This window comes from Lycium barbarum, chromosome 1 (genome assembly GCF_019175385.1).
Source record: "Lycium barbarum isolate Lr01 chromosome 1, ASM1917538v2, whole genome shotgun sequence".
Lineage (NCBI taxonomy): Eukaryota > Viridiplantae > Streptophyta > Magnoliopsida > Solanales > Solanaceae > Lycium > Lycium barbarum.
This window is the reverse complement of record NC_083337.1, coordinates 106,517,735-106,543,401: the sequence shown is the minus strand read 5'-3', so window position 1 is coordinate 106,543,401 and position 25,667 is coordinate 106,517,735. Positions and strand designations below refer to the sequence as shown.

The following is a 25,667-nucleotide window of genomic DNA, read 5'->3' as shown; positions in this document are numbered from 1 at the left end:
GATAATCATCAACGAGACTTAGAGTTCCAAGTAAAGGACTGGGTATTCCTGAAGGTGTCGCCAATGAAAGGCGTCATGAGATTTGGTAAAAAGGCCAAGCTTAGTCCTCGGTATATTGGGCCTTATGAGATTGTACGCAAGGTAGGCCAAGTGGCTTATGAGTTAGATCTCCCTTCGGATTTGGAGTCAGTCTATCCGATTTTCCATGTATCGATGCTTCGTAAGGGCATTGGAGCTCCTTCCAGAATTATACCTGTAGATAATGTTCAAGTCACCGAGCAATTGTCCTACAAAGAAGTTCTCATTGCCATTCTAGATAAACAAATTCGGAGACTTAGAACCAAAGATGTGGCTTCAGTTAAAGTCTTATGGAGAAAAAATAATAGAGAGTAAATGACTTGGGAAGCTGAGAAAGATATGAAGTTTAAGTATCCACATTTATTTCCACCCCCACAAGAGACTCAAGCAGACACGTCATTGCCCTCAGGTATGTAATGCTTTATTTTGATGATTTCTTGGTCGTGTGTGGCCATTCTTGTTGTTTTTTTTTGTTGTAGCCCTGAGAGGCGATATATTTTGGGTTGCTGTGACATGATGGTAGTGCCATATTACAGGTGAAACTTTGGTAAAATTTTTGTAGAATCCCTAAGGGTCTAACATTCGAGGACGAATGTTCCTAAGGGGTAAATAATGTTACATCTCGAAAATCTAGAGTTGTCGCATTATGAGTAGACTAACGTAAGCCTAAAGTGGACATGGGGTCCTTATGAGATTAAGGAGAGTATTTGATAACTTTAAGTGAGTACATTAAGATTTTGAAGTCATATAAATCGGTGGGATTAAGTTTGTCTTAGGAAGTAGAATGCAAGTCATGTTTGGGATGATTTCGCAATAATTGAGTTATACTTTGGTCAGTAATGACTTGAGGAGGAGCTATCGGGCCCATTAGATGGTTAATGAAGTGTTATACAAGTGTCAAGAAGGTTCCATAAGGATTGGGAGTCAAACGAATCGAAACGAGCAACTTATCTAATGGAAGCATTTTGACAGACCGTAGAGCATTTAACGGCCCGTCAAATGGTAGAGCTCCACTGTGAAACAGTCACTGTGAGGCTTGCTTAGCCGGGCAGTTTAACGAAGCATTTTGACGGTCCGTCAAAGGACGTGTCAAAATGCCCGACGGGTTTTTAAGTGATTCTTTATTTACCTCATTTGGACACATTATTTTCCCAAATCAGATTCTAGAGCTCTCCAAAACCATCTCTCTAAGTCCATAAACTAATCTAAGCCAAATTCAAGAGAATCAAGAGACCCAAGTGCTAAAAAGCTTGCTAGGGTTGTGAAGCTCAAGTTTTCCTTTGGTGTTGATGTTGGGGATTTCACTTTAGTGGAGTAAGTTGATCTAAGGCTTGTTCTTGTGTGATTAAGGTAAGTTTTTACATCTTTTGCATATAGTTAAGGTCGTTTGGTTGTTATGCCATGTGGTTGAAGGAGGAAAAGTGGAAAGAGAGTTCAAGTATGAATTTGAGGATATTATGAGCTATGAGTTAACTTGAATTATGATTCTTGGCATGTTATGAGTATAATCTTGTTGTGGGTGATACTAATGATGTTGGGGAAGTGTCGTATGTAAGTATATATGGTGTTGTGTTGTAGCTATTGTTATGAATGAACATGAAAAGGGGTTTTGGGGATTGGATGATGCTTAATTTGAATGAAACCTCTTAATTATGGTAGTGTTGATAATGTCGTAGTTGTTTTGGAATTTGGTTAAGATAGATGAAATAAGGAAAATGCTGCCCAATTTTCGCTAGTTTACGAATTATACTAGCTTGGACTTGAGAGTGTCTCTGAGGCCTAACCCTGCTATGAATCCTCTTAAATGTAGATCCTTCGGGCTTCGGAGGAGAACGTTAAATAGTTAAGAAGACAAAAAGGTATGTAAGGCTAACCCTTATTTCTTAAGGCATGATCCCATGGTTGAATACCTATACGTGAAATCCATAAAGCCTTCCATGATGACTTCATTCCTAGAATAACTAATGCTCGTAGTTCTTGATACTCTCATGATATCATTGACTCCATCCTATGATAGTTGATCCTCTAAGGAAAGATAAAGTGAAAAAGATGAGGACGATGTTGCTTTTACTTATGTAACTCTAGATTATATATATAAAGCTATGTTGCAACACCGAGCCCCTTTATGGCCGGGTATGATATCTACTGTACACACCACTGATCAGCTGGGTATGAATAACACCGAGCCCCATTGTGGCTGGGTACGCTTCACACCGAGTCCTATTATGGTCGGGTATGTGTTACACCTTCGAAAAATCTTCCGTTGATGCACAGTGAATAGAATAATGAAGGGCACGAAGTATACGATGTTTCGATAGGTAAGAAATAGCATTTGATGATCCTAATTGAGATTTCAAAGACACTCGAGGTATGAGAAGAAATTTTGCCAAGAAAGGCAAGGTATACGTTATGTATCGAAAGATATTTACGTGTAACAAGTTAATGATGACTTAATAATGTCTTGGAGAAGAGTTATAACATCCCTTAGATTGTTAATGAGGTGTTAAACAAGTGTTAAGAAGGTTCCATAAGGATTGGAAATCAAACGAGTCGACGAGAACGAATTTCGGAAAGCTGGGCAATATACGGTCCAACGTACGGACCGTATAAAACATACTGGCCGTATGTTAGTCCGTATGTTCTGCCCAGAATGGGGACATTCACTGGACCAAATATACGGTCAGACATACGGTCCATATAAAAGATACGGACCGTATGGTAGTCCATGAAACCGAGTCGGGATAGATTTTAAGATTAATATAAAGGACCCCAACTTCATTTAATTCATTTCATTTTTCACTTCTCAGTTCAAAAACTCTCTAGAAAGCTCTCCACATTTCTTCCACAAGGACTCAAGAGAAATTTATGATCAACTTCATCAAACCAAGAAAATCAAGTGCAAGAAACGCATTAAGATTTATCCAAGGCAAGAAATCCCATTGGAAGTGAACTAGGGTTTTGGCTCAAGTGAAGTATTTCCACTCAAATCTCATTCCCACATTCTCTAAGGTACGTTTTATGATCATTCGATATTGTTTAGGGTATTGAGGGGTTGAAAGACTTGGATTATGAAAGGAGATAGAAAATGGGTTACAAAGATGAACATAATGAGATTTTGAGTCGTAGCTTGGAATGAGTCATGATTCTTGATATGTTGTGATTATGATTATGTTATAAATGATATTAAGAACATGGAATAAACATTTCATTGTGAGTAAATGCAATAATGTAATATGACCATGGTTATGGATGAATTGAAGTAAAATTTGGGAAATGTGGATAATGTAGGTGTATGAAGATTGTTGCTTATGATGTTGTGAATGTTATTATAGACGTTTGGGAGTTGATATATGATATGAGGAAAGTTGTATAAACAGAGGAAATGCCGCCCAATTTTCTCTAGCTTTAGTTGAGCATGTTCATGTGATCGATTAGCTAATGTTAATACGAACTCTCTTGAAGGTAGAAACGTGAGCATTGAAGGAGAACGATCAAGCGATAGAATAGCTAAACGAAAAGGTATGTAAGGCTAGTCCCTTCCTTCTAAGGCATGACTCTCATGGCATGAATTCTCCTATTTTTCCCATGACTTTCTTACATCCCAGAAATTATGAGTCTATGATTATAAAAAGCTTCACATGAGATAGAGAAACGAGATATGTCATGAGCATGATAGTGATGAGTTAAGTCTAAAGATCCTAAAGCTAATGATTCTAACTATGATCCATTGATGTTGTTTATTGTATACACTCACCTTATGTGCTAATTCCTTCAAGGTGAGGCAGAATGCTTATAAATGCTCCATAACGGAATCGGGGGTTCACGACCTTATGTCACCCCGATAAAGTATAGTTGTCCTTGAGTTTCTATGCATGCATTATGATGGGTACATGATGATGATATTACACCGCGCCTATATGGACGGGCATTCACCGCTAAGCCGGGTAGCGTATACACCATGTCTAAATGGCATGGGCAGACACCACTAGTGGGCGGCATGAGATGGTTACCACGGATGCGGGAGGCCTGGACGCAGGCTAATGATGATCACACCGTACCTATATGGTCGGGCAGCTTATATAGATATGCAAACATGATATGATGATGTTTATGAAGTGAGTTAGCATGCTTTATTTCTATCAAAATTGACAGTCAGTTACAGGTTGTCCTTCACTTGATGTCTCCTTATTTCATTGATGTATTGTTGTTGTTTATGCCTTACATACTCAGTACAATGCTCGTACTGACGTCCTTTTCTTTGGACGCTTTGTTCATTCCCGCGGGTAGACAGGGAGGTGATCCAGATACATAGGAGCTATCAGCAGATTTTGATAGCACTCCATTGTTCTGGAGGTGTCATTGCTTATTATTTTGTGTGTGTGTGTATATATATATATATATATATATATATATATATATATATATATATATATATATATATATATATATATTGGGCACGACGGGATCCTGTCCCGTCCATATGTCTAGCACTCTAGTAGAGGCTCGTAGATACGTATGTGTGGGTAGTATGGTCTCACGATGTCCTTATGGTATGTATATTATTTTGATAGCCGAAGGGCTTATGTATATAAAGGTAAATATATTTCAAAATGAAAATGGTTTTCCTATGATTATTAGTATGAGAAGAATGAATGAACGCAGGATGAGTACGGTGAGTAATAGCATGAGTGGTGTTCGGTGGTTAGCTCCGGATACATGTCATGGCCCCTAGTCGGGTTGTAACAAAAGTGGTATCAGAGCAGTTTATTCCTAGGAAGTGTCTATGAGCCGTGTCTAATAAACAGGAGGCTACAAGGCATTTAAGAAAAATTAACATTCTTCTTCTTATGAGATCGTGCGGTAGAGCCGTGTTATAAGATTTTCTCCACCCTAATAGTGTGTTATGATTTCAGAGATGCCGGTAAAAAGAAAAGCTACAGCCGCCCAGAAGGGCAAGACTACGGTAGAAAGGCGGGTAGAAAGGAAGCCGCCAATGAATGTAGAAGAGGGTGATTAACGTAATGAGGCTCCATCTAATACTTCTCCCACTCCGCTTAATTTAGAAGAACAAGAGGGGGCTTCAGCTCCATCTCCTATGCCTCCAGTTCCTCCCCCGGTTACTTCGGGTCAACAAATGACCGAGGCTATTCATCTATTGACGCAGTTAGTTACCGCCCAGGCACAGCGGCAGAGTTCGGGTCCAAGTGACAAGGCAGTTAGTACTAGAGCCCGTGATTTCAGGAGTTTAAATTCTCTGGAGTTTTTCAGGTCAAAGCCGGATGAAGACCCGCAAAGTTTTATTGATGAAATGTTGAGAACATTGAAGATTAATCATGCCTCCGAGACTGAATCTGTGGAGTTAGCATCTTATAGACTCCGGGATGTGGCGGTCTTATGGTATAATAATTGGATATCATCAAGAAAAGAGAATGCACCTCCTCCAATTTGGCAAGAATTTGTAGATGCTTTTATCCGCCACTATTTGCGACCCGAGGTCCGTCGAGCTAGATCGGATAGATTCTTAAATTTGAAGCAAGGAAATATGAATGCCCAAGAGTATAGCCTTCAGTTTAATTCATTGGCTAGATATGCTCCGACTGTGGTGGCCGACATGGGAGATAGGGTGCACAGGTTTGTGAGTGGCTTAGGGCCACATCTATTTAAAGATTGTTTAACGGCTTCATTGCAAGATGGGATGGATATTTCCCGCATTCAGTCCCATGCCGAGAACTTAGAAGAGCAACAACATCCACAAATGAGTGAGCGAGACATTGATAGAGGGCAAAGCAAAAGGGCCATATCTATGGGTGCAGGTAGCGACTATAGAGGGGGATCGAGGCAGTCATATCCTAGACACTAAGGCCAGTCGGCGACTAGTACACCTCCACGATTTGTAGGTAGGAGATTTGACCGCTCCATTCATCCAGGGCAGGGTCAGAGCTCGAGAGTTTCAGGTTCCCAGTTTGGGGGTGATTATGGCCAGAGGAGACCACCAGTAGCGCAATGTAGCTAGTGCGGTAGATTACATTCCGAACAGTGTTGTCGGGGTTCAGATTCTTGCTATGCCTGTGGTCAGGTTGGGCACATGATGCGAGATTGCCCGTCGATGAGTGGTAGAGCTGGGGTTCAGCCCACAGGATCAGCGGCTGATTCTTCTTCAGTGCGCTCGACAGGGCAGACTCCCTAGATTCCAGCAGGTCGAGGTAGAGGCAGAGGGGGAGCATCTACTTCAGGTGGTATCCAGCCCCATATCTATGCTTTAGCCGGACGACAGGATCTTGAGTCCTCCCCGGATGTGGTTACAGGTATATTATCTGTATTTTCCCTTGACGCATATGCATTGATAGATCTGGGTTCTACCTCATCTTATATTACTCTGTATGTTGCTGGTCGTATTGGGGTGAAACCCGAGCCAATTAAACCTTTTGAGGTATCTACTCTGATTGGTGATCCCGTGATAGCTAGACAAGTGTACAAATATTGTGTAATTGTGATATGTGACCGCCAGAATAAAGTTGATTTAGTTGAGCTAGAAATGCTAGATTTCGATGTGATTATGGGTATGGATTGGTTGGCCTCATGTTATGCTAATGTTGATTGCCGAATGAAAGTAGTTCGATTTCAATTTCCGGGAGATCCCGTGCTCGAATGGAAGGGTAATACAGCATCTCCAAGGGGTAGGTTTATTTCCTACCTTAAGGAAAGAAAGATGATAGCTAAAGGCTATATTTATCACTTAGTCCGAGTTCATGACACCGAAGCAAAGTCGCCAACTTTCCAATCCATTCCGGTAGTGAATGAATTTCCGGATGTATTTCCAGATGAATTCCCAGGTCTCTCTCTGGAAAGAGAGATTGATTTCGCTATTGATGTGTTGTCAGACACCAAGCCTATTTCTATTCCTCATTACCGAATGGCTCCTGCAGAATTGAAAGAGCTAAAGGCACAATTGAAGGATTTACTTGAAAAAGGATTCATTAGGCCTAGTTCATCACCTTGAGGAGCACCAGTTCTATTTGTGCGAAAGAAAGATGGTTCTTTTCATATGTGTATTGATTATAGGAAGTTGAATAAGTGACGATAAAGAATAAATATCGTCTTCCGAGAATTGATGATTTGTTTGATCAATTACAGGGTGCCAAGTAGTTTTCCAAAATAGACCTAAGGTCAGGTTATCATCAAGTGAGAGTTAAAGAAGAAGATATTCCCAAAAAAAACTTTCAAAACGAGATATGGCCATTATGAATTCTGGGTGATGTCATTTGGGTTAACTAATGCCCCAATAGTGTTTATGAATTTGATGAATAACGTATTTAGGCCTCTTTTGGACCTATTCGTGATAGTGTTTAGATATTCTGGTATATTCTCGGACAGAATCAGAACATGCAGACCATTTACGTATTGTTCTTGGAATTCTTCGAACTCGAGAATTGTATGCAAAATTTTCAAAGTGCGAGTTTTGGATGATTTCTGTGACATTTTTGGGTCATGTTATTTCAGGTGATGGCATCCGAGTGGATACTCAGAAAATTAAAGCTGTGAAAACTAGGCCAAGGCCTACAACGCCCACAGAAGTCCGTAGTTTTCTGGGATTGGCAGGTTACTATAGGAGATTCGTGGAAGGGTTTTTCTCTATTTCAGCCCCATTGACGAAGCTAACCCAGAAGTCAGCTAAATTTCAGTGGAATGATGCTTGTGAACGCAGATTCCAAGAGTTGAAGGACAGATTAACTTCAGCCCCAGTCTTGACCCTCCCTGAAGGGCCATGTGGTTATGTTGTTTATTGTGATGCTTCTGGCGTTGGGTTAGGATGTGTATTGATGCAGCACGGTAAAGTCATTGCTTATACTTCGAGACAGTTGCAGAAACATGAAAAGAACTACGCAATTCATAATCTTGAATTGGCTGCAGTTATCCATGCACTAAAGATGTGGAGACATTACTTGTATGGTGTTCACGTTGATATTTACACAGATCACAAGAGTCTTCAATATATTTTCAAACAGAAGGAATTAAATCTGCGGAAAAAGCGATGGTTAGAATTATTGAAAGATTATGATGTGAGTATTTTATACCACCCCGGAAAGGCAAATGTAGTAGCTGATGCGCTTAGTCGCAGATCAATGGGTAGCCTATGTGAAGCCCCTCCGGAGAAGAAGGAATTTAATTCGTGAGATCCACCAGCTAGCTAGCCTTGGAGTTCGTTTAATCTATTCAGGCAGTGCAGGAATTGATATCAATAATCCAAATGTTTCATCCTTGGACATAGAGGTAAAAGAGCGTCAATATGAAGATCCTCAGTAGAGCCACTATAGAGACACATTCCATGAAAAAGAGAAGTCTCCATTTGGGACTTCTGTAGATGGAATTCTTAGATACCGAGACAGGCTATGTGTTCCGAATGTTGCAGAATTACATCGTCGAATTCTAGAAGAAGCTTATTATTCTCGGTATTCTATTCATCCGGGTGCAACAAAGATGTATCATGATCTCAAGTTAATGTACCGGTGGGATGGAATGAAGAAAGACATAGCAGAATTTGTAGCTCAATGTCCAAACTGTCAATGAGTGAAAAGTAAACATCAAAAGCCAGGAGGATTATTGCAAGCAACGAAAATCCCCACTTGGAAATAGGAAGTGATCCACATGGATTTTATTGTGGGGTTACCTCATTCCCGAAGTAAATATGACTCCGTGTGGGTGATTGTGGACAGACTCACGAAATTGACCTATGTCCTTCCAGTCAGAACTACATACTCAGCAGAAGATTATGCAAGACGGTATCTTTAGGAGATAGTACGGCTCCATGGTATTCCGATGTCTATTATCACAGATATAGGAGCGTAATTTACAGAAAAGTTCTGGAAATCTTTCCAAGAGGGTTTGGGTACTCAAGTAAAGCTTAACACGACATTTCATCCACAAACTGATGGACAAGCCGAACGTACCATTCAGACCTTGGAGGATATGCTAAGAGCATGTGTTTTAGATTTCGGTGGTAGTTGGGATGACAACTTACCCCTTATTAAGTTTGCGTACAACAACAGCTACCATTCCAGTATTCAAATGGCTCCGTATGAAGCTTTATATGGAAGGAAGTGTAGATCCCCAATTGGGTGGTTTGAAGTAGGAGAGGTACAACTAATAGGCCCTGAGTTGATTCAACAAGTAGTGGAAAAGGTCAAAGTCATCTGAGATCGATTGTTAACAGCCCAAAGTCGCCAGAAATCTTATGCGGACAACCGGCGACAAGACTTAGAATTTCAAGTTGATAACTGGGTATTCTTAAAGGTGTCGCCAATGAAAGGAGTGATGAGATTTGGTAAGAAATGGAAGTTCAGTCCTCGATATATAGGACCTTATAAGATTGTCCGCAAGGTGGGCCAAGTAGCCTATGAATTGGACTTACCCTCAGAACTTGAATCAGTCCATCCAGTTTTATATGTCTCAATGCTCCGTAAGTGAGTTGCAGATCCTACAAGGATTGTCCCCATAGATGATGTTCAAGTGACAGAAAAGTTGGCTTATGAAGAAATACCTGTTGCCATACTAGATAGGCAAGTACGGAGACTTAGAAATAAAGAAGTAGCCTTAGTTAAGGTCTTATGGAGAAATAACAACCGAGAAGAAATGACTTGGGAAGCGGAAGAAAATATGAAGTCCAAGTACTCGCGCCTATTTCAGCCGCCGGAAGAGATCTAAGATGAAACATCAAAATTATGAGGTATGTATGTTTTCTTTTTATGCTTTCGGGTCGTGTGTGGCCAAACCTTATTGCTATTATGTTGTGGCCCTGTGAGGCATTGTTATTCTGGGTTGTTCTGATAGGATGGTAGTGCCATATTATAGGAGAAACTCTGGCAAAATTTTCGTAGAATTCCCGAGAACTTAACATTCGAGGACGAATGTTCTAAAAGGGGGGAAGAATGTTACACGTCGGAAAAATCTTCCGTTGATGCACAGTGAATAGACTAACGAAGGGCACGAAGTATATGATGTTTCGATAAGTAAGAAATATCATTTGATGATCCTAATTGAGATTTCAAAGACACTCGAGGTAAGAGAAGAAAGTTTGCCAAGAAAGGCAAGGTATACGTTATGTATCGGAAGAGATTTACAAGTAACAAGTTAATGATGACTTAATAATGTCTTGGAGAAGAGTTATAACATCCCTTAGATTGTTAATGAGGTGTTAAAAAGTGTAAAGAATGTTCCATAAGGATTGGAAATCAAACGAGTCGACGAGAACGAATTTCGGAAAGCTGGGCAATATACGGTCCAACGTACGGATCGTATAAAACATACTGGCAGTATGTTAGGCCGTATGTTCTGCCCAGAATGGGTACTTTCACTGGACCAAATATACGGTCAGACATACGGTCCATATAAAAGATACGGACCGTATGTTGGTCCGTGAAACCGAGTCGAGATAGATTTTAAGATTAATATAGGGGACCCCAACTTCATTTAATTCATTTCATTTTTCACTTCTCAGTTCAAGAACTCTCTAGAAAGCTCTCCACACTTCTTCCACAAGGACTCAAGAGAAATTTATGATCAACTTCATCAAACCAAGAAAATCAAGTGTAAGAAACTCATTAAGATTTATCCAAGGCAAGAAATCCCATTGGAAGTGAACTAGGGTTTTGCCTCAAGTGAAGTATTTCCACTCAAAGCTCATTCCCACATTCTCTAAGGTAAGTTTTATGATCATTCCATATTGTTTAGGGTATTTAGGGGTTGAAAGACTTGGATTATGAAAGGAGATAGAAAATGGGTTACAAAGATGAGCATAATGAGATTTTGAGTCATAGCTTGGAATGAGTCATGATTCTTGATATGTTGTGATTATGATTATGTTATAAATGATATTAAGAACATGGAATAAACATTACATTGTGAGTAAATGCAATAATGTACTATGACCATGGTTATGGATGAATTGAAGTGAAATTTGGGAAATGTGGATAATGTAGGTGTATGAAGATTGTTGCTTATGATGTTGTGAATGTTATTATAGACGTTTGGGAGTTGATATATGATATGAGGAAAGTTGTATAAACAGATGAAATGCCGCCCAATTTTCTCTAGCTTTAGTTGAGCATGTTCATGTGATCGATTAGCTAATGTTAATACGAACTCTCTTGAAGGTAAAAACGTGAGCATTGAAGGAGAAAGATCAAGCGATAGAATAGCTAAACGAAAAGGTATGTAAGGCTAGTCCCTTCCTTCTAAGGCATGACTCCCATGGCATGAATTCTCCTATTTTTCCCATGACTTTCTTACATCCCAGAAGTTATGAGTCTATGATTATAAAAAGCTTCACATGAGATAGAGAAACGAGATATGTCATGAGTATGATAGTGATGAGTTAAGTCTAAAGATCCTAAAGCTAATGATTCTAACTATGATCCATTGATATTTTTTATTGTATACACTCACCTTATGTGCTAATTCCTTCAAGGTGAGGCAGAATGCTTATAAATGCTCCATAACGGAATCGGGGGTTCACGACCTTATGTCAACCCGATAAAGTATAGTTGTCCTTGAGTTTCTATGCATGCATTATGATGGGTACATGATGATGATATTACACCGCGCCTATATGGCCGGGCAGACACCGCTAAGCCGGGAAGCGTATATACAATGTCTAGATAGCATGGGCAGACACCACTAGTGGGCGGCATGAGATGGTTACCCCGGACGCGGGAGGCCTGAACGCAGGCTAATGATGATCACACCGTACCTATATGGTCGGGCATCTTATATAGATATGCAAACATGATATGATGATGTTTATGAAGTGGGTTAGCATGCTTTATTTCTATCAAAATTGACGGTCAGTTACAGGTTGTCCTTCACTTGATGTCTCCTTATGTCATTGATGTATTGTTGTTGTTTATGCCTTACATACTCAGTACAATGCTCGTACTGACGTCCTTTTCTTTGGACGCTGTGTTCATTCCCGCGGGTAGACAGGGAGGTGAACCAGATTCATAGGAGCTATCAGCAGATTTTGATAGCACTCCATTGTTCTGGAGGTGCCATTGCTTATTATTTTGTGTGTGTATATATATATATATTGGGCACGACGGGATCCTGTCCCGTCCATATGTCTAGCACTCAAGTAGAGGCTCGTAGATACGTATGTGTGGGTAGTATGGTCTCACGATGTCCTTATGGTATGTATATTATTTTGATAGCTGAAGGGCTTATGTATATAAAGGTAAATATATTTCAAAATGAAAATGGTTTTCCTATGATTATTAGTATGAGAATAATGAATGAGCGCAGGATGAGTACGGTGAGTAATAGCATGAATGGTGCTCGGTGGTTAGCTCCGGGTACCCGTCATGGCCCCTAGTCGGGTCGTGACAGTATGTTACACACCGAGTCCTGAAAAGGCCGGGTATGTTATAATGATGATGCTATTTATGTATATGTACTAGATGACGAAAGCCCGTGCTAGCATGGGCCCAACCCAAAAAATAGTACCATACTTTTTTTTTAGTCCGTCTAAAAATATATTTTTTTGTTTAGAAATCATTTAACTTGAAACTTCCCCTTTTACTTTTAATCAAATGATTTAAATCCACACAAATATCTATGACTTGTTTTAGACCACAAGTTTCAAAGATCTTTCCTTTCTTTTTTAAACTTCGTGCCTAATCAAACTATGTCATATAAATTAGGACCGAGAGAGTACCTTTTAGTAATATAATTATGAAATTTTTATTGTAGAAAGTATTATAATTTAATTAATTGAAAATATCAATAAATTATTTTACTTAGTCCGCTTCTCTCATATATGACTTTCCTGGTTTGGTTCTCCAATTGAAAGATTTGAAATACACCTTCTCCTACCGAGTTTCATGCCATCAGCTCTTTCTACTCATCAACACTGAAAAGCGCTTTCATGTGTCAGTATCTGTTGTAGTCTTAAATATTTAAGTATAGACCAACTTCATCATTTTAAGAAAATATGTGTATACGTTTCTTGACCGTTTACATTTCGTCTTCTTTATGTTATTTCTCATTATATGTGTTAGACGTATGTGTCTAAACTCAAAGGTATAAGTTTTAAATATTTTGGTTTTATGACTTCTTTAGCGATTTTTGTATTCAATTTAAATTGTTATTTTCTTTCTTAAATTTCTCTTCTTTAAATTTTCTCTAAACGTACCTTTACCATTTTCTGAACTTATTGTCATTATTTAAATGTCCTTTTTTTTGTTTTGTAATTGTCTCCTACTTTTTCACGTGGACCCCACCATAATTTTTTTTTTTGCAATTGTCTCCTACTTCTTCACGTGGACCCCACCTTAATTTTTTTTTTTGCAATTGTCTCCTAATTCTTCACGTTGACCCCACCTTTTTTTCCTACTATTATAGAAGAGTAGGCCCCACCTTAATTTTTTTTTAATTTACTATTATAGATTAATTTAAATCGTTATTTCTTTTTTCCTGAATTTCTCTTCTTTAAATTTTCTCTAAGCGTACCTTTACCATTTTCTGAACTTATTACCATTATTTAAATGTCCTTTTTTTTGTTGCAATTGTCTCCTACTTCTTCATGTGAACCCCACCTTTTTTTTTTTGCAATTGTCTCCTAATTCTTCATGTGGACCCCACCTTATTTTTTTTAAATATATATTTCTACTATTATAGAAGGGTGGGTCCCACCTTAATTTTTTTTTAAAAAAAAAATTACTATTCTAGAAGAGTGGGTGGGCGACGATCCAACCCACTCTTCTAATATAGTAGATATGTATGGAAGGTCTTAGTTAGATAAAGGGGTAAGTAAATATGATGAACATCTCAAGAGGTATAAATGGGTCTTTTATCTCATGTTATCCTTCATGCTTTTAACATGTTATTACTTATGTCTTATATACTCAGTACATTGTTCGTACTGACATCCTTTTGTTTGTGGGCGCTGTGTCATGCCTGCAGGTGGACAAGGAGACAGACTCGACCCTTAGGCTACTTATTCAGAGACTGCTTAGAGGAGCTCTATTTGATTCGGAGCTGCAGCTGTTGGTACTATTCTTTTGTGTACATATATGGGCATGGCGAGATCCTGTCCCGTCTTTGTGATGTTACATACTCTTTCTAGAGGCTCATAGACAGTTGTGCATAGCTAGATGTCTCTTAACCTTGTCGGCTCATATTTTTGTATATCATTTTGTTAGCCTTGCCCGCTTGTGTATATGTATATGGGCATTGTTGATGATGTGGATATAAAAGTGCCTTAGCACAATGAGATCTGTATTGTTGATACATAAGAATTGCGAGTTAGCCATGTGGCTCACCTAAACATGATTGTGAAGGTATGATGAGGGGTGCCCGGTGGGGTAGCTCCGGGTGCCCGACATGGCCCTCCGGTTGGGTCGTGACAGTAACCTTTCAAAATTTCCTTTTTCATATGGAGGTGCTGGAAGTTCAAGTTACCATTGGATGATGTTCTAAAGAGAATGAACTTCAACTTAGCATCTAGATGTTGGTGTTTCTCAACCTAGGGAGGAGACAACATAAAATATTTTTGCTAAATCTTATTCCGCTAACAAGACTTGGTTCTACTTTGCTTTTTTGCAGGTATAAGCATTGAAGGAATGCAATTACAGCATATTATAGTGAAATGGTGGCAAGCCCCTGTCACAGAGAGGCTCAAACCAATATTTTAGGCTATACCTGCTGTAATTGTTTTGGAATTGTGTAATAGGAGAAATCCCAATAAGCATGGAGAAAAGAGATCAATTGGTAGATGTATATATCAGATTTTCTCAACTATTCAGAGATTTGTACAATATAGAAATTCATCCATTCAAGTTATATCAAACAATTGGAGTAATCTTATACTTTTACTAGAAGGATACAAAACAAGATTGATACTTACTAAGGTAATGTTACACCCCGAAAAATTTCGCGTTACTAAGACTGTAGACGGCTTAGTATGAGCTTAAGGGAGAGCAAAGTTATACAAGGATCAAGGATAAAGATTATATGATCTGAGTATAAGAATATATATATATATATATATATATATATATATATATATATATATATATATGAGACATTTGGAGACCGTATGGAGTAAATCAGTTAACACGTTACTTGATGAATAGCCCTCGTAACCGTAAGTTAAAGTGGGGCCCACATGTCAGTGTTTTATAAAGGACATATGAAAGGTTATATGAGTAGTATGTGGGAAGTTGAGAAAGTCTTAAGAGGTAACTAGTATATGGGAAGTTGAGCAAGTCTTAAGAGGACCCTTAAGCCAAATATGGGCATAAGCCCTCCAAAAGGATGATTTAAGGATACGTTTTCGGATGATCTGAATTGGAGGGGCCAAAACGCTATTATAAGTTTGAATTTGGAAACACACCAAAAATGAAAGTTGTAGATAATTGAAAGAACTTTCCAACCATAGGTCGTGGGCCCTGATATGGTAACGGTATCAAGAGTTATGGCCATTTTAAGATAAAGACTCTAAGCTGCCAAATGGCTTCCGCGGGTCCCACTTGAGGTCGGTGGAACCGACCTATAAGGGGTATAAATACCCCCATTAACTCCATTTTTCAGCATTTTTACATTCTCAATAGTCCTATAAACTTCTCAACACAACCCCCAAGCATTTATAGCCCATTAAATCAAGAATTTAACAAGATTACACCAAACTAGTCCATGAAAGGTGATTATTCTTGCTTCTACTTGAAGTTGTGGTATGTTTGGTCTTGAAGAAAGTTGGTGTGGCTGAATTTATTCAAGTATAAGGTATGTTCTTCATCCTATCTCTTATGTTGAGTTGATTTGAAGGTTTAGCAAGTCTTAAAACTGAAAATAGTTATGGAGGGAAGGTCATAAAGTGTCGTGTTGTAGTTGTTGTGTTTATGGACTGTTTTGAGTATGTTGTGGCCGTGTGGCTGGGCTGATTTACTTGTATAGAAAGGGTATCTAATGTTGTTGGTGTGTTGATGAGATTATGCTCCTTGATTGGGAAGAAAGGAAGTGTATATTGTTGTTGTATGTTGAAAAATATCGTGTGGGATGTTTTATGGAATATATTGGTATTGATAATATTGTTGTTGATGTTGGTATTGTTGTGTGTTGTTGTTGGTTGCTGGATTGTGATTTTGGGCTAGGCATATAAACAGGGGAGATGCTGCCCGAATTTTGGCAGATTCTAAAAGAGTTTGGTTTAAGGACTTGAGATAGGCATATGACAATAAGTCTAACGGTAGTATAATTTCTCTTGAGTGTAGATTTGCAAGTTCGGGAGAATAAGCGTTAATTCGTAGGAGATCAATCAGGTATGTTAAGGCTCGTCCCTTTCTTTCAAAGGCATGATTCCTATGGTATGATTCCATAAATGTTTCCATAACCTCCTTGATTTCAAAAGCTAGAAGTTTATGATTCTTAAAGCTTCGTATGATGTTAAATATGAGAATGTTTTTATGAGGATTACGATGATGATGATTTTATGCTTAAAAGTCTCATAACAATAGTAAGAAGTATATCATAACAACCTGCAAGCAGAAAAGGCCCAACAACACATATATGCATAACTAGGGCCGACAAGGTCAAATCAAGAAAGACAACTAGTCAGAAGGCCGGCAAGGCCAAACACAATTCCTGGACACTGACTGATAGTCTGTAAGCCTCTAAGAGCACTAATTTGCATCAACTGGTCGGGACGATGGTCCTGACGTACCCGATAGACATACTCATAATATATATATACATGCATGCATCCTATTTAATGACTCTGACTAGCAACTCCGGAGAATGGAGTGCGAACATCCCTGCTGAACTTTGGTATCCTACTGAGAAAGGTACAACAATCCGTCTACCATACCTGTGGGCATAATCACAGCGCACAAAATGCGTCAGTACGAAAGATGTACCGAGTATGTAAGGCAGTAAGCATAAACATAACACAAGCATAAGAGATACAAACAACTTGGGAAAAGATGTAGAGATAACCTGAAACTCTGAACGAGGCCACTGAGGGCGACCATAATCATGATATAGATGTAAATGCATACCCGTAAAATCATTCCTCACTATGGAGGCATATATCATATCATATAACAATAATAAATCCCTCTGTGGGGTGAGCTCATCATTATAACATCATCTCTGCCCAACTAATCAGTGGAAATGCACAGCTACGTGCCTACCCGGCCGACTATAACACGGCTCAGTAAAGAAAGAAGTACATCTAGGTGCACAGCTACGTGCCTACCCGGCCGCCTAAAACATGGCTCGGTAAAGAAAGAAAGAAACATGTCTAGGTGAGCATATAAGTGCCTACTCGGCCGACTATAGCGCGGCTCGGTAATGAAAATAAATACATACATATATAAGTGCAATGAAAGACTGACCTCAAAAGAAACATCATGGAAAGAGCCGGAGTGACCTATCGTTGTTATCCTCCGACTATCATTGTTGTCACTACGTTTATAATTATTTGATCATTAGGCCAAAGAAGTAAAAGTACAAGGAAACATCTTGTTATGAATTATTCACGAAGCCAAAGTTAGCCAAACTCTTATGAAATATGATCGACACAACTTTTATCGGAAAGAGTGTGCCAACGAGAGGTTTGTCACCTTGGAGCAATAGATAAGAAGATAAGGATTAACTCAATTAAAGGAAGTACAATCAACTCAACTTTGATGTCAAGAGTACCATAACTAATATCATTCTTCATTCGATAAACAAAAGGGATACGAAATGTGAAAGGTGCTTCAATACAAGCTATTCATGAAACAAGGATAAACTTAACCATTTTGGGACATAATCGACACAAGTTGAACGGAAAGTCTTTTAATCGATAGCCAAAAGGAGATGTGGACCATAATTTGGTACAATTCCTAGATGAAGTATGTGTCAGCTCAATTATCATGGAATGCGATCGATCCAAGTTAACAGAACAAATTTTTCAATGAAAGGTCATTTGAAATCTAGTCATGCCACAAAGAGAATAGAAAGCCCTACATACCTCGTCGATGGAGTTATATATGTTTTCCGAGTCCTCGAACGCCTTACGAACGATTTCCTACATAATACGGACTATTCAAGATCAAAACCAGGGTCATAGCTTATAGAAATCTTCATTTAGACATTTAATCGAGCAACTCATGGGCGTGAATTTATAGGCCCTTTTGTAGCGAAATTTTCCCGTAAAACGCTACCAAATTCTACTTTCTACTTCTTCTCTTCAATATGATCCCATCCATATCACCATAACTCCAAACAACACAACAATACCATATAAAACAGCCCAACAAATAAGCTAAGTTCATGAAAGTTTCATAAGAATATAGAAGAGCTTGTTCTATGGGGTTTTTCATTAATTTCTATGATCAATTACTTGTAGAAGTTCAAAGAGATCAAAAGGAAGTTAAAAATATACCTTAGGTCATGAAAATCACTTCAAACCCCAAGTTACTTCAAAGCAAGGTTTTCCTCCGAAATGTTGTTCTTCATGTTAAAGTTGATAGATTTGCTCTTGGTTTGGATTGAGATTGATGGAGGATTCATTGGAGAGAATTTGAGGGTTTTCTAGGTTGGGTATGGTGAGAAAATGGAAGAAAAAACCGTGCAAGGGCCTATATATAATTGGGCAAATTTAAAGCCACCGACTTTAGCACATTGTTCCCGCGACAGTTTGCGTCTCTGGACGGAAATGCGAATATCTCTCTACTTCGATTTCGTATCGACGAACGTTAAAATGCTCTGGAAACTAGACTCGTAGAGCTTCGATTTGGTAGGTGGATCATCCCGTAACTCCAAGTAGATTGAGAGAAAAGCTCCGAGACATCTTACCCAAATTTCAGTGAAATTTATAAACTTAACTTGCGACGCCCTTTGTCGACTTTCGTATTACAACTCGTTTGACTTCCAAACTTAACAAGAGACCATTATACAATTCAAATACTTCATATTATTACTTGCTTATCATGTGAGGCACTCCTAATCTCACCCAAAAGTACAAGTTATCGTATTCCCAACTTGCCGACTTTTGACGAAACTCATGCTTCTTTGAATCATTCCCTCTAAATCTTCCGCCACTTACTAATATTATTTATAGACTCTTGTAACCATTTTTATTAATAAAATCAATCCCTTTTATCCTCAAGATAATTTCTTTTTGAACTTATGTCGACTAACTCATGATGCGACTTTAACGTGCGAAAATTCGGGGTATAACATATATGGATCGGGTCGTACGTTCCTCGGAACTAACTTATATGGATCGGGTCGTACGTTCCTCGGCACTAACATATGATGATTATGGATCGGGTTTCACGTTCCGCAACACTAATATTTATATTATATGTGTATATATATATAAATAGGTGCTTGTGTACATATGATTTTAGGATGTACAAGTTATCCCTCCCATTCCATATCACCTTTCATATCCATACATGTTGTTATTTATACCTTACATACTCAGTACATTATTCGTACTGACGTCCCTTTGCCTAGAGGCGTTGCGTTTCATACCGCGCAGGTGTATACAGATGAGTAGAAGACATTGGCTATAGGATGTTCCCAGGCTATTAGCTGGATTGGTGAGCTCCATCTAAGTTCAGAGTGTTGCCGAGTCAGAGTACTTATGTTATGGTATCTCGTGTATGTTAGAGACTTTTGCAGACAGTGTCCTGTGGATAGTGCGTCGAGATGTCGACAGTTGTGTGAAGCGACCATATAGGTCGATGTGTTTTTATGCTTTATTTTTTTAAAAGATTTTATTGTGACTAATGGTTTCCTTTGAATTAACGATAAGGGAGAAGTCCCTGATTTGACGAAAGAGTTTTATTGAAAAGTTTTTTTACTTGACGGAAGCATCATTTCGTAGATTAAAGGTTCACAAAGAGTTGTCACTCCTGGATGGAATAGTAGTATGGCACTCAGCCGAGTAGGGTCTTGGGTGTCAGTTGCGGCCCTCCGGTTTGGGTCGTGACAGAAGTGGTATCAAAGCAGTTCGTCCTAGGGGTTGTCTGCAAAGTCGTGTCCAGTAGAGTCTTGTTTATGGTGTGTTGCGCGCCACATTTATAAACAGGAGGCTACAGGGCATTTAGGATGGTTACCCTTCTTTCATATCTAAGATCGTGTGATGAGAGCTAAGTCATAGGAAATGAAATTCCTTGCACTAACCCTTGATTTTAGCGGAAGAGTGGTACTGACAAAGGAAGTGAATGATGATATTGGGATTACCGGGACAATAGAAGTTGAAGGAATTAGCACAGAGGTAAGTATTGGTACAAAGGATTATAAGTCAGATATGGTAAGGATGTTGTAAGTATGATTGAAATGTATAGCTAATGAATGGAAGCGGAAGCGACTAGGGAAGTATAAAAGGACAATCGATAAAGGTTCAGGTATATTCCGAGTTGTGGTGCATGAGGTAAGTTTCGTCCTCTTTGCATTTTTGTTCTACATTGAGAGCCCTGTATGGCTAAAGTGTGCTAAGTATGTATATAATTTGCTCTGGGAGGCACGGTATCTATTCTCTGGGCTGCGTACAGGTCTTGGATAGTAAGAACTATAAGGGACACTCTGCTTAAATTTTCCTAAAATTTAAGGATAAGGACCAAAGAAGTACAAGGACTAAAGATTTAGGAGATCACGAAGATTATACATCTATGATTGCTACAGATTGATTAATGGGAAAGTATAGGACAAGATGATATGGAATGATAAGATGAATATGACACTACAAGTGGACATTGGGCATTAGTTATTGGAATAAAAAGTACTATTCCGGCTGGACAGATAGTTGGGTACATCATTATTTTGAGTATCCCTAGGGATTATTATAGGCAAGATTTGAGATTTAAAGTAGTATTTTTGGGTAATGACAAGTAGGGAACTTGAAGGATTCGTAAGTGGAAGAACAAAAGCGATGACGAAAGGATTATTATGGGATGAAATTTCGATCGAGAATGGTAATGGAATACAACACCATAAGGTAAAACCTTTAAGGGGGGAAGCGAGTGAGCTTGGGTACAAGCACAAGGACTGAAATAATTTATGGTAGATGTTGTATTGGGAATGGATTATAGAGATAGTTCGAAGCAAGAATTGTTGTGGAAATAAGATTAACAAAATCTGAAGGCAAGTCAGCAAATGAATAGAGTAACTAAGGAGTATCTTTTGAGATTGGACAGAAAGTAATTCGTGGGGAAGAAAAGAAATTGAACGATATTCCAGTAGGGAACTTAATGTCCACAAAATGGGAAGGATATGACAAGAAAATAGAAGGGAATGTAAGGGAGTTTTAAGATGGTCTTGCTGTGCATGAAGAATGGTTTATAAGGAAGATGATTAGTAGTCCGAAGGATTAAAATGGGTTACATTCGAGGTTTTGTAGGAACAAGGTCTATTGGGGGATTTAGGGAAAGTCGACAAATGAGTTCTGCTATGGCTTAACATAAAGAGAAGGTTTTCACGACTAACTCAAAAGAAATGATTTATAGAAAGGATTATGGAATTGATTATATGTTAAGGTTGAGTTAAAGAATGTCATAAAGATAAGAGATATTGGAGTACATAAGGTCATAATTGGTTCAGACCTCAGTTAAGAGGCCAGAAGGGTCGTGGTTCGGTATCCAAGTATGTTAGCGATTTCTTCAGAAGCATGTTTTCCGACTTATGAGTTTCAAGAGCAAAGATATTAGCTATGAGAGTAGACAAAGATTTCGGGAAGGACAGAAGTATGCGTAGGAAAGAGCGAGTAAATAACCAACGGAGACCTGTTACGGCGATGGTACGATTAAATGCGATATGTTAACGGGAAGAATGATTCGATAAGGGGATGTACCAGAGAATGGGATCAGGGACAGAGTACAAGACTAGTTAAACATTCGAGGACGAATGTTTCTAAGGGGGAAGGGATGTTACACCCCGGAAAATTTCGCGTTACCAAGACTGTAGACGGCTTAGTATGAGCTCAAGGGAGAGTAAAGTTATAAAAGGATCAGGGATTAAGATATGATCTAAATATAAGAATATATATATATATATATATATATATATATATATATATGATATTTGGAGACCGTATGGAGTAAATCAGTTAACACGTTACTTGATGAATAGCCCTCGTAACCGTAAGTTAAGGTGGGGCCCACATGTCGGGGTTTTATAAAGGACATATGAAAATTTATATGAGTAGTATACGGGAAGTTGAGCAAGTCTTAAGAGGACCCTTAAGCCAAATATGGGCATAAGCCCTCCAAAAGGATGATTTAAGGATACGTTTTCGGATGATCTGAATTGGAGGGGCCAAAACGCTATTATAAGTTTGAATTTGGAAACACACCAAAAATGAAAGTTGTAGATAATTGAAAGAGCTTTCCAATCATAGGTCGTGGGCCCTGATATGGTATCGGTATCAAGAGTTATGGCCATTTTAAGATAAAGACTCTAAGCTGCCAAATGGCTTTCGCGGGTCTCACTTGAGGTCGGTGGAACAGACCTATGAGGGGTATAAATACCCCCATTAACTCCATTTTTTCAGAATTTTTACATTCTCAATAGTCCTATAAACTTCTCAACACAACCCCCAAGCATTTATAGCCCATTAAATCAAGAATTTAACAAGATTACACCAAACTAGTCCATGAAAGGTGATTATTCTTGCTTCTACTTGAAGTTGTGGTATGTTTGGTCTTGAAGAAAGTTGGTGTGGCTGAATTTATTCAAGTATAAGGTATGTTCTTCATCCTATCTCTTATGTTGAGTTGATTTGAAGGTTTAGCAAGTCTTAAAACTGAAAATAGTTATGGAGGGAAGGTCATAAAGTGTCGTGTTGTAGTTGTTGTGTTTATGGACTGTTTTGAGTATGTTGTGGCCGTGTGGCTGGGCTGATTTACTTGTATAGAAAGGGTATCTAATGTTGTTGGTGTGTTGATGAGATTATGCTCCTTGATTGGGAAGAAAGGAAGTGTATATTGTTGTTGTATGTTGAAATATATCGTGTGGGATGTTTTATGGAATATATTGGTATTGATAATATTGTTGTTGATGTTGGTATTGTTGTGTGTTGTTGTTGGTTGCTGGATTGTGATTTTGGGCTAGGCATATAAACAAGGGAGATGCTGCCCGAATTTTGGCAGATTCTAAAAGAGTTTGGTTTAAGGACTTGAGATAGGCATATGACAATAAGTCTAACGGTAGTATAATTTCTCTTGAGTGTAGATTTGCAAGTTCGGGAGAATAAGCGTTAATTCGTAGGAGATCAATCAGGTATATTAAGGCTCGTCCCTTTCTTTCAAAGGCATGATTCCTATGGTATGATTCCATAAATGTTCCATAACCTCCTTGATTTCAAAAGCTAGAAGTTTATGATTGTTAAAGCTTCCTATGATGTTAAAGATGAGACTGTTTTTATGAGGATTACGATGATGATGATTTTATGCTTAAAAGTCTCAAGTTATGATTTCAACGATGATATGAAGATGTTGTTGAGCTACTTCATGATTTTCTCGATTCTATTCATTGTTGTTGATCTCACCTTATGAATTGGTCCTTTGAGGTGAGATATACCGATAATGGTTGTTTCATAATATGAAACGGAGGTTACCGACCTTACTTCACTCCGATAGAGTTGTAGCTTTCATATGATCTTTCATGCATACTATTTACATTATGTATATGAATATGATATATATATGGATCTGGCCGTACGTTCCTCAGCACTAACTTATATGGATAGGGCCATACGTTCCTCGACACTAACTTATATGGATCGGGCCGTACGTTTCTCGGCACTAATATATGATGATTATGGATCGGGTTGCATGTTCCGCAACACTAATATTTATATTAGATGCGTATATATATATATATAAATAGGTGTTTGTGTACATATGATTTTAAGATGTACAAGTTATCCCTCCCATTCCATGTTGCCTTTCATATCCATATATGTTGTTATTTATGTCTTACATACTCAGTACATTATTCGTACTGACGTCCTTTTGCCTGGGGGCGCTGCGTTTCATACCGCACAGGTGCATACAGATGAGTAGAAGACATTGGCTATAGGATGTTCCCAGGCTATCAGCTGGATTGGTGAGCTCTATCTCAGTTCGGAGTGTTGCCGAGTCAGAGCACTTATGTTATGGTACCTCGTGTATGTTAGAGATTTTTGCAGACAGTGTCTTGTGGATAGTGCGTCGAGATGTCGACAGTTGTGTGAAGCGACCATATAGGTCGATGTGTTTTTATGCTTTATTTTTTTAAAAGATTTTATTGTGACTAAAGGTTTTCTTTGAATTAACGATAAAGGAGAAGTCCCTGATTTGACAAAAGAGTTTTATTGAAAAGTTTTTTTTTCCTGACGGAAGCGTCATTTCGTAGATTAAAGGTTCACAAAGAGTTATCACTCCTGGATGGAATAGTAGTATGACACTCAGCCGAGTAGAGTCTTGAGTGTCAGCCGCGGCTCTCCGGTTTGGCTCGTGAGAGGTAATTTGGCAACCTTCACCATAGGGTTGGATCTTGGGCAACACAGATGGTGCATCAAAAGGTAATCTGGGTAGAGGAGCTTATGGATTCTATGTGAGGAACAAAGAAGGAAATTTGATCTATGCTCATGCTGAAGAAACAAATTTTGCTACTAATACAGAAATTGAAGCTTTAGTAATTGTGGAGACACTCAGATGGTGTAAACAACAATATTTGGATCATATTATTATTCAGAATGACTCACAGCTGATTCAAAAGATCTTAACTGATGGGTGGAAACCACCTTGGAGTATAGCAAGCTGGATAGAGGAAATAATTGAGTTGGGAAGAGGAAAGTAGATAAGGTTTGTACACATCTTGAGAGAAGGGAACAAATTGGCTGATTTATTTGGCAAATCAAGCACTTGACAAAGGTACAGTGAGATGCCATAGATTCAGAGACTTGGAAGTTGAACAAAGGAAAGTACTAAGTAGTGACAAATCACATATCTCATATTTGAGAATAAGAGCATATAGATGATTTATAACAACACACCAGCATATGAGGAACAACTACAATACAAGAAGCAGGTCAAGCAGAAATTATAGCAGGGGAATGCACAGTATAACCAATTTGTGTTTGTAGGTATAATCTTTGTGAGAAGAATAAAGTTTTCTTGTATACAGAACACAAGATTCAAACATGCAACAAATGAACGAAGCAAAGAACAGGAAAGGAAAAAAGGAGTGGAGTCACACTTGGTATCCACTAGAGGTGAATCGGGCATGCAAACACCTGTAGCTGAACACATCATCGTGAAGGAGAAGAAAACACCTACAGCTGAGGAACACAGAAGGAACAAACAAGAAGTAGCTCAGGCGACACCATTCAACGAAGAATACCAGCTAAGAGCAAATCGAAGAATAACAACACAAGCAAGGAAAAGACTGAATCGAGGAACATTGGATTACTTAGCTGAAGATACAACCGTGATCGGAGATGGATGGAGACAAATAGCCGGTGATGAGCAGCCGATGAAGAAATGGGTTCCAAGATATGAAATCGTGAATTTAGGGATTCACTTTCCTAATTTCAACATATATAATTATTTTTACTTTACAGA

At 38.6% G+C, this 25,667-nt stretch overlaps 1 long non-coding RNA gene across 1 annotated transcript; it reads right to left on the bottom strand.

Annotated features, from left to right (window-relative positions):
- Positions 1-17,460: 17,460 nt before the first annotated feature.
- On the bottom strand, positions 17,461-25,667 carry LOC132636973 (uncharacterized). Its single transcript, XR_009581498.1, has 3 exons — positions 25,303-25,667; positions 18,083-18,139; positions 17,461-17,532 (listed from the first exon to the last, which is right to left on the bottom strand). It is a non-coding gene; the product is annotated as an uncharacterized LOC132636973 (long non-coding RNA).